Genomic DNA, 14,125 nt, shown 5'->3' on the forward strand with positions numbered 1-14,125 from the left:
GGCTGTACACTGCTTTTGGGAAATGAGTTGATACTATAGTAGAAGCAGTGAGTAGATAGAGTTGTGTCTTGATGTCAGAACTGAAATGGTCTGCAATATTGTAAGAAATTGCCTGAGGATAACCACAAAGTGAAGCTGCAGACCAATTTCCCAAGCTAAATATACATCAATCAAATCCAAATGCTAGTGGCTTAGGTGGAATACTAGGAATATTATATAGGGCAATGATATCCTACAGTGGAAAACCAGTGGATTTGGGAATTGAAGTAAGCAAAGAATTAAAAAGTGGCCAGTCAAGCTATTTCTTGAGTTTAAATTCCGGGTGCTTGGCTCTTATGCCCCATGGACATTATGTAATATATCACATAGTGTACAATAAAATAATCTATCAAACACATATACAAACAGCAGATAAATACATGCATTCACAGATCTGGCAAACTAAGGGCAGAGGCAGGCAGGTATAATAGACCATTACAGCACTGGAAGTGATCAGTTGCCTTATCCAAAGGGGCATGGACAAAGCTGAAACATGGTGGGGGAAAGGGAAAGAAGAGAATGATGGCAATTAGCATACAAAGCATGAGCTGCCCAAACCATCATCTTTTATTTCCTCAGATGATTTCCACATCTCTTGAAATGCTGTTGAGTGGCACAAAACATGTAACTGACTAAATCATACCCCTATGGGCATTCCTTCGATAAAGCCTTATTTATTCCCCCGGCCTTAAAATGCAGGCTACTCAACTACAATTTATTTTATTGTTATAGAAAATAAAAATTTAACAAAATGAAACATTAAAATGGCTTCCAAAGAGCATAGGTACTGAAACTAATGGGAAAAAAAAACCTGTTAGGCAGCAGATTCCTGGAAATAATTTCTTTCATAGAGAAAACATGTTTATGAGTCAGAAGAGCTGGACTTTCTCAACCAGCTCTTTGCTTCTCTTTTCCTGAATAAAAGTTAGAAAAAAAACCCCCTGGTTGAGCGTGTTGCAAAGCACTTAGCATTGCTGGATAGCATGCAGAGGACAGAAAGATTTGTAGATTTAAAAATCTTGGCATAGACTCCAGCAGTGCCTGGCTATGCCCCTACCATGCTGGAAGGGCAGCCTCCAGCATGACCATATGGTCAATGTTTTGGGATTCCTCCAACTTTCTGCTCAGATCAGAAATCCACAGACAACACACTTGGTGGCACAGAGCTCCACTGTGTGTGCATATGCCAATGATCCCTAGAGAAAGCATTCTCCATGCAAAAACTCTGCCTTTAAGGGTAAAACTCTCTGTCACCACACATTCCAAGACTGTCCAATAATGCAAAATATTGTAACTTTGGCATGGTTAATCATTAGCAGACATGCTGAAGCGCTCTTCTTAATTTTCTCCTTCAGGGAGAAAATGGGTATTCTGTGTAATTTTGCACAGAGCCCTTTCTCTTGATAATAAGAATAGCAATAACTAGGTTCTGTGCAGAATTTTTCATAAACAGATTTCACATCCCTTCACAAAACCAGTCAATACCATTTGCTCTGTTTTTGGATAACAAAGTTTCCCAGAAGGCTAGTCTTGAAATTTGGAATAGAGTTCAGGTCTCTTGAGTCCTATTCAGTTAGCCAATTTCCTTGGCCAGGGGGCCTAGAGGAATTACATTATTTACTAGAACATAGCTTCAGACTCTAAAAAACATCTATCAGACCAGCTTCTTCAGAAGTCAGACCAGAAGTCTACTGCAGGATGCAATTTCAATAGGTTGTTTGAATAGAACTTTCCTTAAAGGCAACCTGCAACAGAAAAGGCATGAAAATAATTTTATTTTAAAACTGTGTATTTTTATGATTGTTTCACATCAAAAATTCAACTTCTGTCTGCCTTGAAAGCCTGTTTAACTTTGTCTGTATCAGAATGGCACAAAAACAGCCCTCAGTAACAGACTATTATTAATTCATATGAGTCATGGAATAGTGTGCTGTTTTGAGACTTGGTAAAGGCTGAACTCTCAAGCTAATTTTTGTCACCATTTTAATTAAACTTGGTTTCAACGAACAAAGCAGCAAAAAAAGGTCAAGATAGAAAAGGTGTTGGAACCACTGGGAATAGTTTTCCATAATATTCTTTAACTAGCCTAGACTACTTAAAGAACTAAAAATGGAAACTTGGTATTTTCATGTCAATTGTTTATTAAATTTCCACTTCTCCTCCAAAATTAACCCACCTGTGTAAGACCCACTGTGATTCTGGATACCAAGACAAAGTATATCTCAGTGTCATCAACACTGAGAATGAGATGATCCTCACCCAAGGTTCAATCTTTAGACCTCCATCTAAATCACTAACTTTTGAAAAAAAAAGCTCCCTCTGACATAAACCTTTCCAACTTGGGTATCTTTAGTTTTACAGCTTTCCTACAAACTAAGTGCTCAGTTAGCCAGCCTGTACATGGATAATTTACTGTGAGAACTTGACCTGGGGGAGGTCATGTCCTACATGTGTGTCACAGAGAGTTAAGGCTGGCTGAATGCTTGTTCTTCAAACCAACAATGGACTTACTGCGTATCATCACGTGTGGCCTCATGAACCTGGTTCACAAAGGGTCTCTAAAAGTATGACTGAAATTTATTTGATTACAGTAAAGGAGGATAGTTGTCACCATAAAGTACTTGTGGGACAGACCTGTATCACCTGCTTAATTCCTGGGACAATGACTATATTACCAAAATAGTTTGGATTTTTTTCCCTTCTATTCAGAAAAAAAAAAAAAAGCCAAGCAGATCTCTAGAAACATTTCTCAAAGATAATAAATATGCAACATTCCTTTGTGAGGAAAATATTAAAAAAAAAAAAAAAAAGAAGAAAGATTTATTATTTTAGATTACTTTATCTGTCCTTGACTCTTTCTTTGGTAGAAAAGTTCTACCCAGGTAAAGACAATCTTCTCTTTTACTTTTTCTTAAGTATCAGTTTATCTTGGAAGTAATATTTTCTTTGTGTGACCTGTATGAAGAGGGAAATTGCTACTGTTACCAGGTTAAAAAAAAAAAATTCAAATAAAATTAAAGGAAAAAAAATAGTGCAAATTGAGTCTTGATGAAAGGCCTGGAGGTGAGATGTAGTTAAAAATACAGTTGATGGGTTTTGTATATAAAACTTAGCACCACTGTGAGGCTATGAGGATGAAATGAATGGTAATAACAACCCCATTTTCCTTTTAAGTTGAAGTTATTTTTCACTACCCAGACACCTCCTTGCAAAGAAAGTTTGCTGTAATGAAGTATGTGCATAAATTATACCGCAGATGCTTTTAGCAGGACTGTTGCTAGCCAATACAAGATATTATAGCTTCACTCTGTTTACTCACCCATATTGCAAAAGAGTGTCCATTATGCTCTGCATAAAGTTAGTCAAATAAAAGGGCCATGGCAGATAGTCACAGGCTGGAATAAAATGTTTGGGAGACAGCACTCACATAATCTGGGCTGTATCATATTACCATTCCTCAAGACAAAGTTACTTCAGCCAATATTTTAAAGACTCCACTTTAAGACAAAATTTTTACTTCCGTGGGAACTAAGTGTTACTGAAGGGTGCTCATTTCAACTGGTGGCTGAACTGAGCAATACCCAAAAGGTAAGCAAAATGGTGAAGAGCAATAAAAAGTAAACGCATCAGCAATTGCACTGTATTAATATTATAATAAATTGATTCATTCAGAATCTAATCTGGACAATCTTGAGACACTGTCCATCAATCACTGGCTAAGGCTGAGGATAAATGACAAATTAAAGATTTTACTATGCCCTAGGCACACTTTTACTCATTTTGCTTTAATACCACTGTAAAGTGAACCATCTGGTTTGCTTTTAATGACTTACAGTCACAGAAAACTCTCCAGCCCCTATCTTTCTCCTGTTCCTCCCAAATGTCCTGGCCCAAACCATTCAAATACATATGCCTGGACATGGGGAAGGTTTCATTCCTCCTGAAGGAAGAGGTGTTTTAAGAGCCCTCAGGACTACAGCAATAGCTCCTTGTATCAGACATTCTGCTTGTTGTCATATACATACTAACTTTAAAGTAAGAGCTGGTCGTTCTTTGGTTTGGGGTTTTTTTTTCTCAAAATTAGCCACAATCCAGAGTAGCCTTGTTCTCCACAGTATCTCTGGCAGACCCTTCCAGAATATCCAAGGGAAGATGGACTGTCTTCAGCACGACATCAAGAAAAAGGGACATGAAATATCTGCTCAAAGTACTTTTACATGAACATTTTATTTTTTTTATTTTTTTCTGGACTGAATATATTGACAGCATTTATGTTCATCTCCAACAGGTAGCATTGCTTCATTTTAAAGTAATACTCCAGGAAAACTTTACCAGGATTTAAAAAATTAAGTTGGACCCATTCTACACACTCAGGAATTCCTTCAGCAAAGCACGTGGGAAGAATTTAAGGGCATCTTCCAAGTGCTATTGCAACAGGACTATAAACTGCTGTGGTGCAGGGAATAGCATCTCCCCAGGTGGGCGATGGCAAGGCCTGGCAGCCATGGCCTGTCCCACCACCCCAGACAGGAGCAGGGCAGCCACAGGTGACCAGGACAGCCCCAGTGCTGGGTACTGGGCACCTCCTGTGATGCCTGGGCAGGGCTGTGGGGAGCTGGAGACTGGTCCTGCTGTGGTGTTTCTGGGGCAGGGCCATGGGACTGACTTGGGGTCCTGGGCTCTGGGCAGAGGGACAGGGACAGTCAGGGCTGCGGCCTGAATTTTGGGCCCTTTTCTCAACATGCTAAATTCACCTTGATATGAAACTTTATGAAACGTCAGGACCAAAACGGAATAATTGAAGTGAGACCCCATATGTTTTAATAGGTTAAGACTAACCACTAACTTTCTTGTGTGTTTAAATAGAATACACCAGAGAGAAGCGGCTTCCTAGTACGGGTATTTGTAACAAGGTTCTACTGAAAATGTACTTCTACTGCTGTGGCAATTAAATTCCAAAAAATTGAAATTGCAGGCCATGGCTATTCTCCAGAGTTAAATAACACCCCTCCTCTACCTCATTCTGCAACGCTGATTTAAACAGCATAGTTAATCTCATTCATGAAGTGGCTTTAGGTTATGAAAGACAGCTGTAAATTGCAGTTTAGCTCCCACTAATGTCATATTGCTGGTTACGATACCTGGCAACTCAGTGGGTAAAATGGTTTTCTACTCACCCTACAGACCAAGTTCCCTTTCCTTTTGTGAATATAACATGCTTGTCACTGAATTTCAGAGCAGTTACTGAATCTCTGCAAAGATCAAAGTCAACTGACCTTGGGATGTACACACTGAACCATCAACCCACAATTATCCACAAATAAACTGCCTGTTGCATCTTATTATTTGTTTCTATTTTTACGAGGGACTTGATATTCTGGAGTTGGTGTGGTCACATTTTTGTTTCCTAACACATTAATGGAGATCAACTATTAAAATAGTAAGCAAGCAGTTGGTAGGTGGCTAACATAGAGAATCATGTTTTTACTCCTGTGAGTATTCATAGCACATGATTTTGCTCCAAATTTAATATATCCGAACACCAAAATACTGTCTAATAATGAACAAATTCAACTACATGTATTGTGCGAGGTTTCACAGCACAATACCGAAGCATTCAGAAAAAACAAAGCATGCAAAAAGAGACTGCTAATACTGTAATAGTAAGAGTAATAACAACCTTACACTCTTCCTTGGCTCTCCTGGGGCTCTTTACCCCTATAGCATCAACAAAACCCCTTAATTACTATAATAACCAACTCCTTTAGTATCCTCAAATAATCAGCACCAAACCTTTTTGCTCTACTTGGTGACTCTGTGGCTTTGTGCATTAGGTAATATTTATATGTATTTTGCTGAAGTTTAGGTATAGACTTCTTTCCAATGCACAACCCCCCCCCCCCCCCCAAACACTACATATGGATTCCATATACCTCCATATACACAAAATATATCATGGGCAAACACATACACAAATAATTTATTTCAAGACATAAAAGATCCTTTCTTCCAAAAGATATTTCAGAAGGTCCATGAAGAGATCCAGCAGCACCAGAAATGACAGATTTCCTGTGGATGCGTGAGCCATGGTGGTTTTGGTCTCCTTTAAGCTAAGCTCTGGATCCTTCCCTACACCACATAACCTCCCTATCCAATTTAGCCCTAAGCCAAAGCCTCCTGTCTCCCTCATATCACTCACCTCACTGCATGGTGCTGGCTACTTCCTGTTCTGGCCCTTGTCTTTAAATCCTCTCCTCTAGAAACTGCAAAATGGTACTATTCATGTTCCCTACATGCTTCCTGGAGAAGAACCATCATGGACCATAGTTGGTGGTGGTTTATGTGTGTATCTATGGAACAGCCAGCTGACCAGACAGTCAAGGCAAAAAGTAGGTTTATTTGCCTGATGTAGCTACTGTTCTTCAAACTGTACATGAGATTAATGATTTTGACACATTTATTCCTCTATAAAATTAACTGAAATAAGTTAATGGCTTTAGAACTATTTAGAGGAGGCCAGTGGACAGAGATAGAGGCTAGACTGCTGAAGCTGATGATCAGATAGCTAGATGCTTAAAAGTAGTTTGGAAGACAATGGGAGAAAGATGCTACAGTGATTCCAAATCTTGGTGCTTACAGAAACTAGAAGAGATGATTCCTTTCCACTCTTATATAAAGCAATTTGAAGATTTTAGTAAGCTTTATACTCTGTAGCCTCAAAAATCAAGAAACAGACTTTGAAGAAAGATTCACACTGCCACTTTCAAAGAAAGTAAACCAATTAAAAATATTTGACAAGATTAAAAAGAAATGTGAACAGACCCAGTGCTATCTGATCACGGCACCATGGTTCCTGAAGTACAGCTGTCAGGAGTAATGCTTTTACACAGGGGCTGTATTTAAACTGTTACCATAGGTACCTAAAGTAGATTATCACTCTTTTGTATCTCCTCACTAACCTGAGATCTGCTATCCTAAACAATCAGCAGTCTTCATTTTTAATTACTTTCTTGACCTTACAGATGTCACAGTTTACAGAATAATTGAACTGGCTAACTACAGTAAGTGATTAGTTTAGTATGGTAAGTACAGTTCCTGTACTAGAGTTAATACAGTAAACCTGAATATGGTTCAGTGTGACTGATTCCTGAGTGCTTGAGGTTTTTAATGTAGTTTTATCTTGCTTGGCTCTCACCATGCCTAGCAAAGAAAGAGGTGCAACAGGTACACAGTTCCAGTTTGAAGAAAGTGCTGCTATGGAGATCAGAAAAGATCTTGTTTGCCGAACTAGATGTGCTGTTTTTGTGCCAGCATTATTTTTCTGTTTTAAGAGCTTCCTCCCACATACATATATTCTTCCTCATCCTGCATTTATAGATAACAATTCCATATGCTCTCTTTTTTTTTGCTAGACTCCCAGCCTATATACAGCCTTTGCTTGCAAAATAGGCACTTCTGAGTCCTCAGCTGGAAACCTGGAAACATCAGTATCTTGTTTTCAAGTCAAGTGGATTCCAAAAAGAGCCAGTGAAGAAAAGGCCAGATAAGAAGGGCTGATGCTCCTAGCTGGTTTTCTGTAAATGCTGCATTTCAATTGGCCTTCTGTCTGTAACAACACACATAGATCTTGGAACAATCTGCGTTAGATTGTACAAAGATTTGCTATTTTCATTGCAGTATCAAACTAGTTCTTCCTGACTAAAACACTCCGGATTTTTCTCTTTCTCCTGCTCCTTCTCTTTCCATTTTATGACCATGCATTGTCTATTAGATTTTTTTCTTAATAACTCTTATTTCATGAATATTGCCTTTTTTTCCTGTTTTTATTCCTTCCATTTTAAATAGCTCTCTTTCACTACTCTCATAATTTGAGTAAATATTATGAGAAAAATATTATATAATCTCATAATAAAGGATAAGACTGAAATCAAGAATCATAGAATTACTGAATATGTTGAGTTGGAACGGATTTATCAGGATCGAGTATTCCAACTCCTGATTGAAAATATTAAATTTATAAAAATTAATGCAATATAGCACTGAAGAATTACTGAGATTATAGGAGGTTCCTGCATTTTAGGGTGTTGGTTTCTTTGGAGTTACTGAAATATATACTATGTCTATTTGATTGTGCTTACTTTTTTGATCCATAAGAGTTAGTATAGCAAACCCAAGAATACCTCAAAACCTGGCTCACTCTGCTGTGGAATCCTATTAATATAATAATACATAGCAGGCTGTGATTTTATAGAAAGAACATATCTGCAAGACACCTTGTTTACAAAATGCGTATCAGCCCTGGTTCCATGCAAACAGGCAGATTAGCAGAAAAACTCAGTAAATATTGAAATATTACTAATAAAAAACAGTACAGGACATGGGAATTCCATACTTGAACTATTAAAACATAAGTTAAATGCTTTATTAAGATAACCACCTCAGTGCATAACATGTAAAGGGTAAAACAACAATATTCTTTATGGGTACCCTTTAACCGAAGTATTGGCTTTAAAAAAAAAAAAAGAAAAAAGAAAGCAGCCATGAGATGGAAGAACAAAAAAAAAAGCTAAAATTGCACCCACTACAAACAGCGAAAAAAGCTGTAAGTGTTCAGTAACAGCAGTATCATCTGCAAAACATATTGTCCTGATATTAAGAATTACAGGAGAAATTAAAAAAAATATCACGGCGATGTTGTCTTTCTGTTTCTTGAGAGTATCAAAATGTCAGTGAACTTTCATGTTCATTCTCAAAAGCAGCAGTGCCAGTCTGTTCCCTATAAATAAATGACACTAAGTGAGGCGAAAATTGGTTTTGTGGAGATGAACACATTCAGAAAATGAACAGAACAAAAACCACTAAGCATATTTCAAGATTCAGAAGCAACCAGGTACTCGAAAGGCAAACTAAGTATAAAAGACAGAGGCATTTGATTTCAAAACAAATAGAATACAAAAAAGTCACTACCATAAGAATATAGGCTGTTGGAGTAAAAAAAATAAAAAGGGTAAGAGATATAAAGGGCAAAGGAATAAGAATTCGTCACTGGACCAGAGACAAGATGTAACGTGTTCTTTCACTTTGGAACCTCAGGCTCACACCCTTCAGGCCAGCTGGAAGTCTCTTTCTTTGAGGGCCATATGTGAGCCCACATGGCCTGAGATAGACAGGGACTACAGTTTGGCTGATGTTGGAATCCTTGGTTTAAGGAACAGGCTGCCCAAAGTGTGGTTGGGAACCTGTTGTTCTCTTTTAAATGCATGGAACTAAGAATAAACATCCATACTCTGGTGACTCACACCTTTATTACACATCCTTCAAAATCACAAATGGGTTTTCTAACCTGAAGTGCAAACATGCAGCCACAGCTAATCAGCTTTGCAAAAAATCAGTTGGAGTATGTCAATCCGTTCCACATTGCCTGGGGCCTCTCAAGTCTTCTTCCTCTAGGGCTCCCCAGCTGCTTCTGCTCTTCATTGTGATTAAACAGGGATACTGGCACAAGAGCTTTTGTCCTGTGCTGCAGTACATCAAACTAGCAAGGTACCTCATTCTGATGGCCCTCCTCTCTAGGGGCAACTGATTATCAGATCTTAATGAGCATCTGGCAAAGCTACAAACCATGTAAAGGTACCTCCATGTTCTCCTGAGCTGAGTGCTACTTAGCATTTCTGTGGTAATGCAGTTTTATTTGTTCCTCTTCCTCTTATCTCTAAGCCAAATTATAGCAGGAATTTACAAAGTTTGCCTTTACAAAGACAAATAGGTCTTTAATTTGTAAGGAACAAGAGACCGTGGTGTCAAGTCTGATCCCTATACATATGGGCCCTTGAGTTTCATGTCCTTTTATCAAACTTCTTGCTATTCTTTGAACTACTGTATAATACTAAGAAAGAAGCAGTCTTCCTTTCAGACTCTAAGGAATTCAAAACAATTCTGACTCTGAGTAATAACTGACCTCTCACTTGAAAAAAAAAAAAAAAAAATCCATGGGTTGTATATATGAATTTTCCCAGTTTTACTTAGAGCAGTTGGGCTTCAGTATGCCTTTGAAAGATCAAAGAGCTCTCTTCAGCTAAACAGTAGTGTTGGTAACAATAGATCATCATACAGACTTCTGCAATTACCCTCACAAAAGCGTGGAGATCTTGTTCTTCTTTCAAGGAAGGCCAAGGCAGTCTAAAATCCATTTTATGCTTTTGGTCCATCTATTTAATCACCTGGATTTCTTTGTCAAAGCAAGCATTATTTATTTTTGCTAGTGTTTTCCAACTGTGGAGTAGCAAAAGGACCTGATAGACATGAGGATTTGCTTCAGTTTACACATTAGCATTCACTTACTAAAAAGTAGAAATGACTTAGCCAACTCTAGACTTGTCACAACCTAGCTCAAGTACTAGGAGACCTCTCTTGAATAGCTGAGCAGAAGTTTAGAATAGATTTAAAAACTATTTTATCTAGTGTATACAATTCAGTGATCAGGAATGAAAATTCAAGCCTCTGAATGCTTGAAAGAGCTATACGAGGCGTATTAGGAGACAGATATTGCCACCAGTGCCAATCTACCACCCTAACTGAGCAGTCAGTCATTGGCTTCAACAGTGAGACTTAAAGACTAAATGGGAAACTTAGTCTGAGACATCACTGATGATTTTCTTGGTATATATAAAAAAAATACAAACATGGTTCACTCAGTGAAGTACCTTTAAGAGTATTTCTTCGACAAAAACACGAGCTATGTAAGGGAAAGACAGGCTTGTAACCACAAACACACTGTCAGGTTTTAATACTGTTTTTGTCACAGTCCTCCTGCCTAATCTTAGACAGATCACCATTTGATGCTTCTACATTCTCCCTGCAGTAAAATGTTAACAATGTCCAGTTCTGTATGCAATGATTATAACATGATTTGAGAACCTTGGGTGTAATTTGTTCTGTGTTAGTTCATGGAAAGACTGTGCATCATTTAACTGGCATCAAGATTAGCAATACTGTGGCTTTGCCACAGCTTGCTGTATTTAGATTGTGGGGGATGGCCTATCCTTAATCCAATGGTAGAAAATCTAATTGTTCTCAGGTTTTTGTTATTATGCCCCAGATGAAGGTTACTGTCACCAAAGGTTTGAATGGGCAGGCAGGGGAGTTTCTGCATTCCAAGGTTGGCTATATTAGCTAAAGTAGCATTTTGAGGTATCTTAAAAATTCCCTGGAAAGTAGTATGTGTGCTTTCATATGTGAGGTTAAAGAAAATTAAGTGCCTGACTTGTAATGACATTCAATGGGAATACATGGAGTTCATGAAGGGATGCATGCCTAAATCCCATTTTTCAATTAGAACCTACAATTGAATTGCCTACAATTCAAGAGCACCAACTTTCTTTACAGCTTTTTTCCAAGTCAGAGGAAGTGAATTCCAATAGCCTAATATCCTTCCACTGACTATAATGGGACCTCTGTCCTGTACTGCATTAGTCAATTTAAAAAGGGAATAATATAGTAGAAAATGGCAGCAGGTATTCTCCTGAGATTAGGAGAAAATATATTTTTTTTTAGAAGAGTACATTCAGCAAACATGCACGGCAATAATAATTTTAGTATATTTGCCTTATTCGTTAAATTATGTGATGTGTAGATTTAGTGAAATCAGTCTGTATTGTATATCCAGCTTCATTTATCTTTGATTTCTCTGGGAAGTCACCCAGGGACAGTTGATTACTCTTTATCACTGGTCAGAATTATCTATTTAATCACTGACAAGATGTTTTCTTTGGAATCATGAACTTTTAAAAATGCTTTATAATTAAACTGTAAGCAAATACAGCATCTTAATCCAAGGTATATGAGCACATACATTTCTAATTCCAAGAAAACCTCTATTCTCCTGTGGGGGTAGGAGGAATCTATCTGAAAGATGAACTACAAAACAAAACAAAACAAAACCTTAGCCTTATATCCAGAAATGTTTTTACTGGGATATAGTTGAATAAAACATCAGGCTTCTTTGGCAAGTAACAGCTTCTGACTACTCCCTGATGGATGCACTTGAAAGCAAATGCTCATCCTTTGCTTACTGACAAAGGTGACCCTTTGATATTCTGAGTGCTTGATGCTGACAATCAAACCCTGAAATGTGTGTATGAATTTTATATGCTATATAAAAGTGTGTGTGTCAGGGAGGAAGAAGGGGGAAGAAGAAGGGAGGATAAAGACAAACGCTAAAACAAATGAGAACCCACATTCAGATTTAAATGAAGACTTAACAAAAAGGAAACTAATTCATATCCACAGGTTTAATTGAGTCTTTAATCTGTTTTCATGCCCCTGTCATTTAGTTCTATACATCAGAAGCTGGGAAAAGGAAAAATATTTCCATTCTCTCATGTTCCCCAACTTTGTTTCTAAACAGAAGTTTGTGTTATATAACCAGATAATCAAGGATATGTGAGACAGTAGATGCAATATAAAAGGTCATACATTTATCTCTCAACAGGACCCTCTTGAGGAAGACTCTTCAACTAGAAAAATGTTCATGGGAAACTTCAGCCAAGTCTGGCATTGAGAAGATACTTCTTCCAAATAAGTACTTCTCAAAGTGCAATTAGTGAAGCTGTAAATGGACAAGCTCACATGACCTGAATGTTGCGGCAGAATGATGTAGACCCTTACAAAAGCCAGGTCAGGAAGGCAAGGAGGTGGATTAGCAAATAATCAGCACATGTAGGTGGAGCTTTGCTTTGGAACAGGTGACAAATCAGTTGAGATCTTCAGGATAAGAGGACAAACCAACACAAGACATCACATTAGGTATCTGCCACAGACTGTCTGCTCAAAGAGATGAAGCAGATGCAGCCTTCTTTAGGGAGGAAACCCTGTGATCGCAGGTCATAGTACTCTTGGGGGACTTTAATCATTCTTATGTTTGCTGGAAGGGCAATATGTCTGTGTGCAAGCAGCCCAGGTTTCTGCAGAATGTCCTGAGACAACTTCTTCACCCAGGTGATTGATGAGTTGACCAGTGGGTGTATTATGCTGGACCCATTTGTCATGAATAAAGGAGAACTGCTCAGGGATATGGAACAGCACTTTGCCCAGAGGCCCCAAAGAGCCTTGAGTCAGACAGAAAATTCTGGTAGAGTGAAGCACTATCCACAGTAGACAAAAACTAATAAATCAGAAGCCTTTTAAGTAAATTTGAAACAGTTCTGTAACAAAAATCAGATGCATCTAAGGACAGTGACAGTAATAAAATATTTCTTTCTATAATGTCTGAAAAGCCACAGTCTTTGGGGAAAGTACTTAAATTCTGAAAACAGGGGAAGTCACACCAATTCAGGTTCAAGATCCAGCATAGCCTATCTAGGAATGTGTATTAATTTTGACTGGAGAGCCTGGAATTCTTTTGATGAGAATACTTGTGTCTATGCTCTCCCAATTATATAATATCTATTATTCATGAAAGAAAAGAATTCTCTCTGAAGCACATGTAATTGGTGTGATACTATCAGCCTAAAAATTCTAAAGGAAATTGTTCAGAAAATATTTCCATACATAAAATAACAGATATTTATAAGGTGAATGGCGTAGATCCTGACAGGATCTGCCTGGAAGTAGCATGAGGCTCAAGCTCACATGAGTCTACAATTACCACGAATATACATGCAAGAGTTTTCTTCCACAGGCATTAACTCTTTGCCGGCAACCCCCTGGCAGTTGTTATTCCCAAGATGTGGGAATTATGCTATTCCCATAGTCAGTAATTTTAGCAATTGTAAGAAGCATTAACTGTGCTTTAAGCGACTGACCTGAAATGTGTAAAACTACATGAAGTGGAAAGGAACTACGAATGGGTGCTCTGACACCTCAGTTTGCATGCCCTTTAAATCCTCTGCCAGTGCCCCGATCAGCTTGACTGCAAGGGCTGCTAGGTACAAGGAAGTATGTCATAGAGCCAAAACTACAGCTATGTTGTTTGGTTCTGTCTTTTGGGGGGAACTTGACCTTTCATTAATGATAAGATGATGCCAAACACAAAAGGTATGCAAATGACTTGACTGAACTTGATGTCGCCTTCCAACATGAAGATACA

At 38.1% G+C, this 14,125-nt stretch overlaps 1 protein-coding gene across 4 annotated transcripts in view; it reads right to left on the reverse strand.

Moving 5' to 3' along the window:
- LOC116447765 (cadherin-6) overlaps positions 1 to 14,125 on the reverse strand; it is a 103,852-nt gene that overhangs the window by 29,546 nt on the left and 60,181 nt on the right. The window lies entirely within an intron of this gene.

Source organism: Corvus moneduloides, chromosome 1, assembly GCF_009650955.1.
Source record: "Corvus moneduloides isolate bCorMon1 chromosome 1, bCorMon1.pri, whole genome shotgun sequence".
NCBI lineage: Eukaryota > Metazoa > Chordata > Aves > Passeriformes > Corvidae > Corvus > Corvus moneduloides.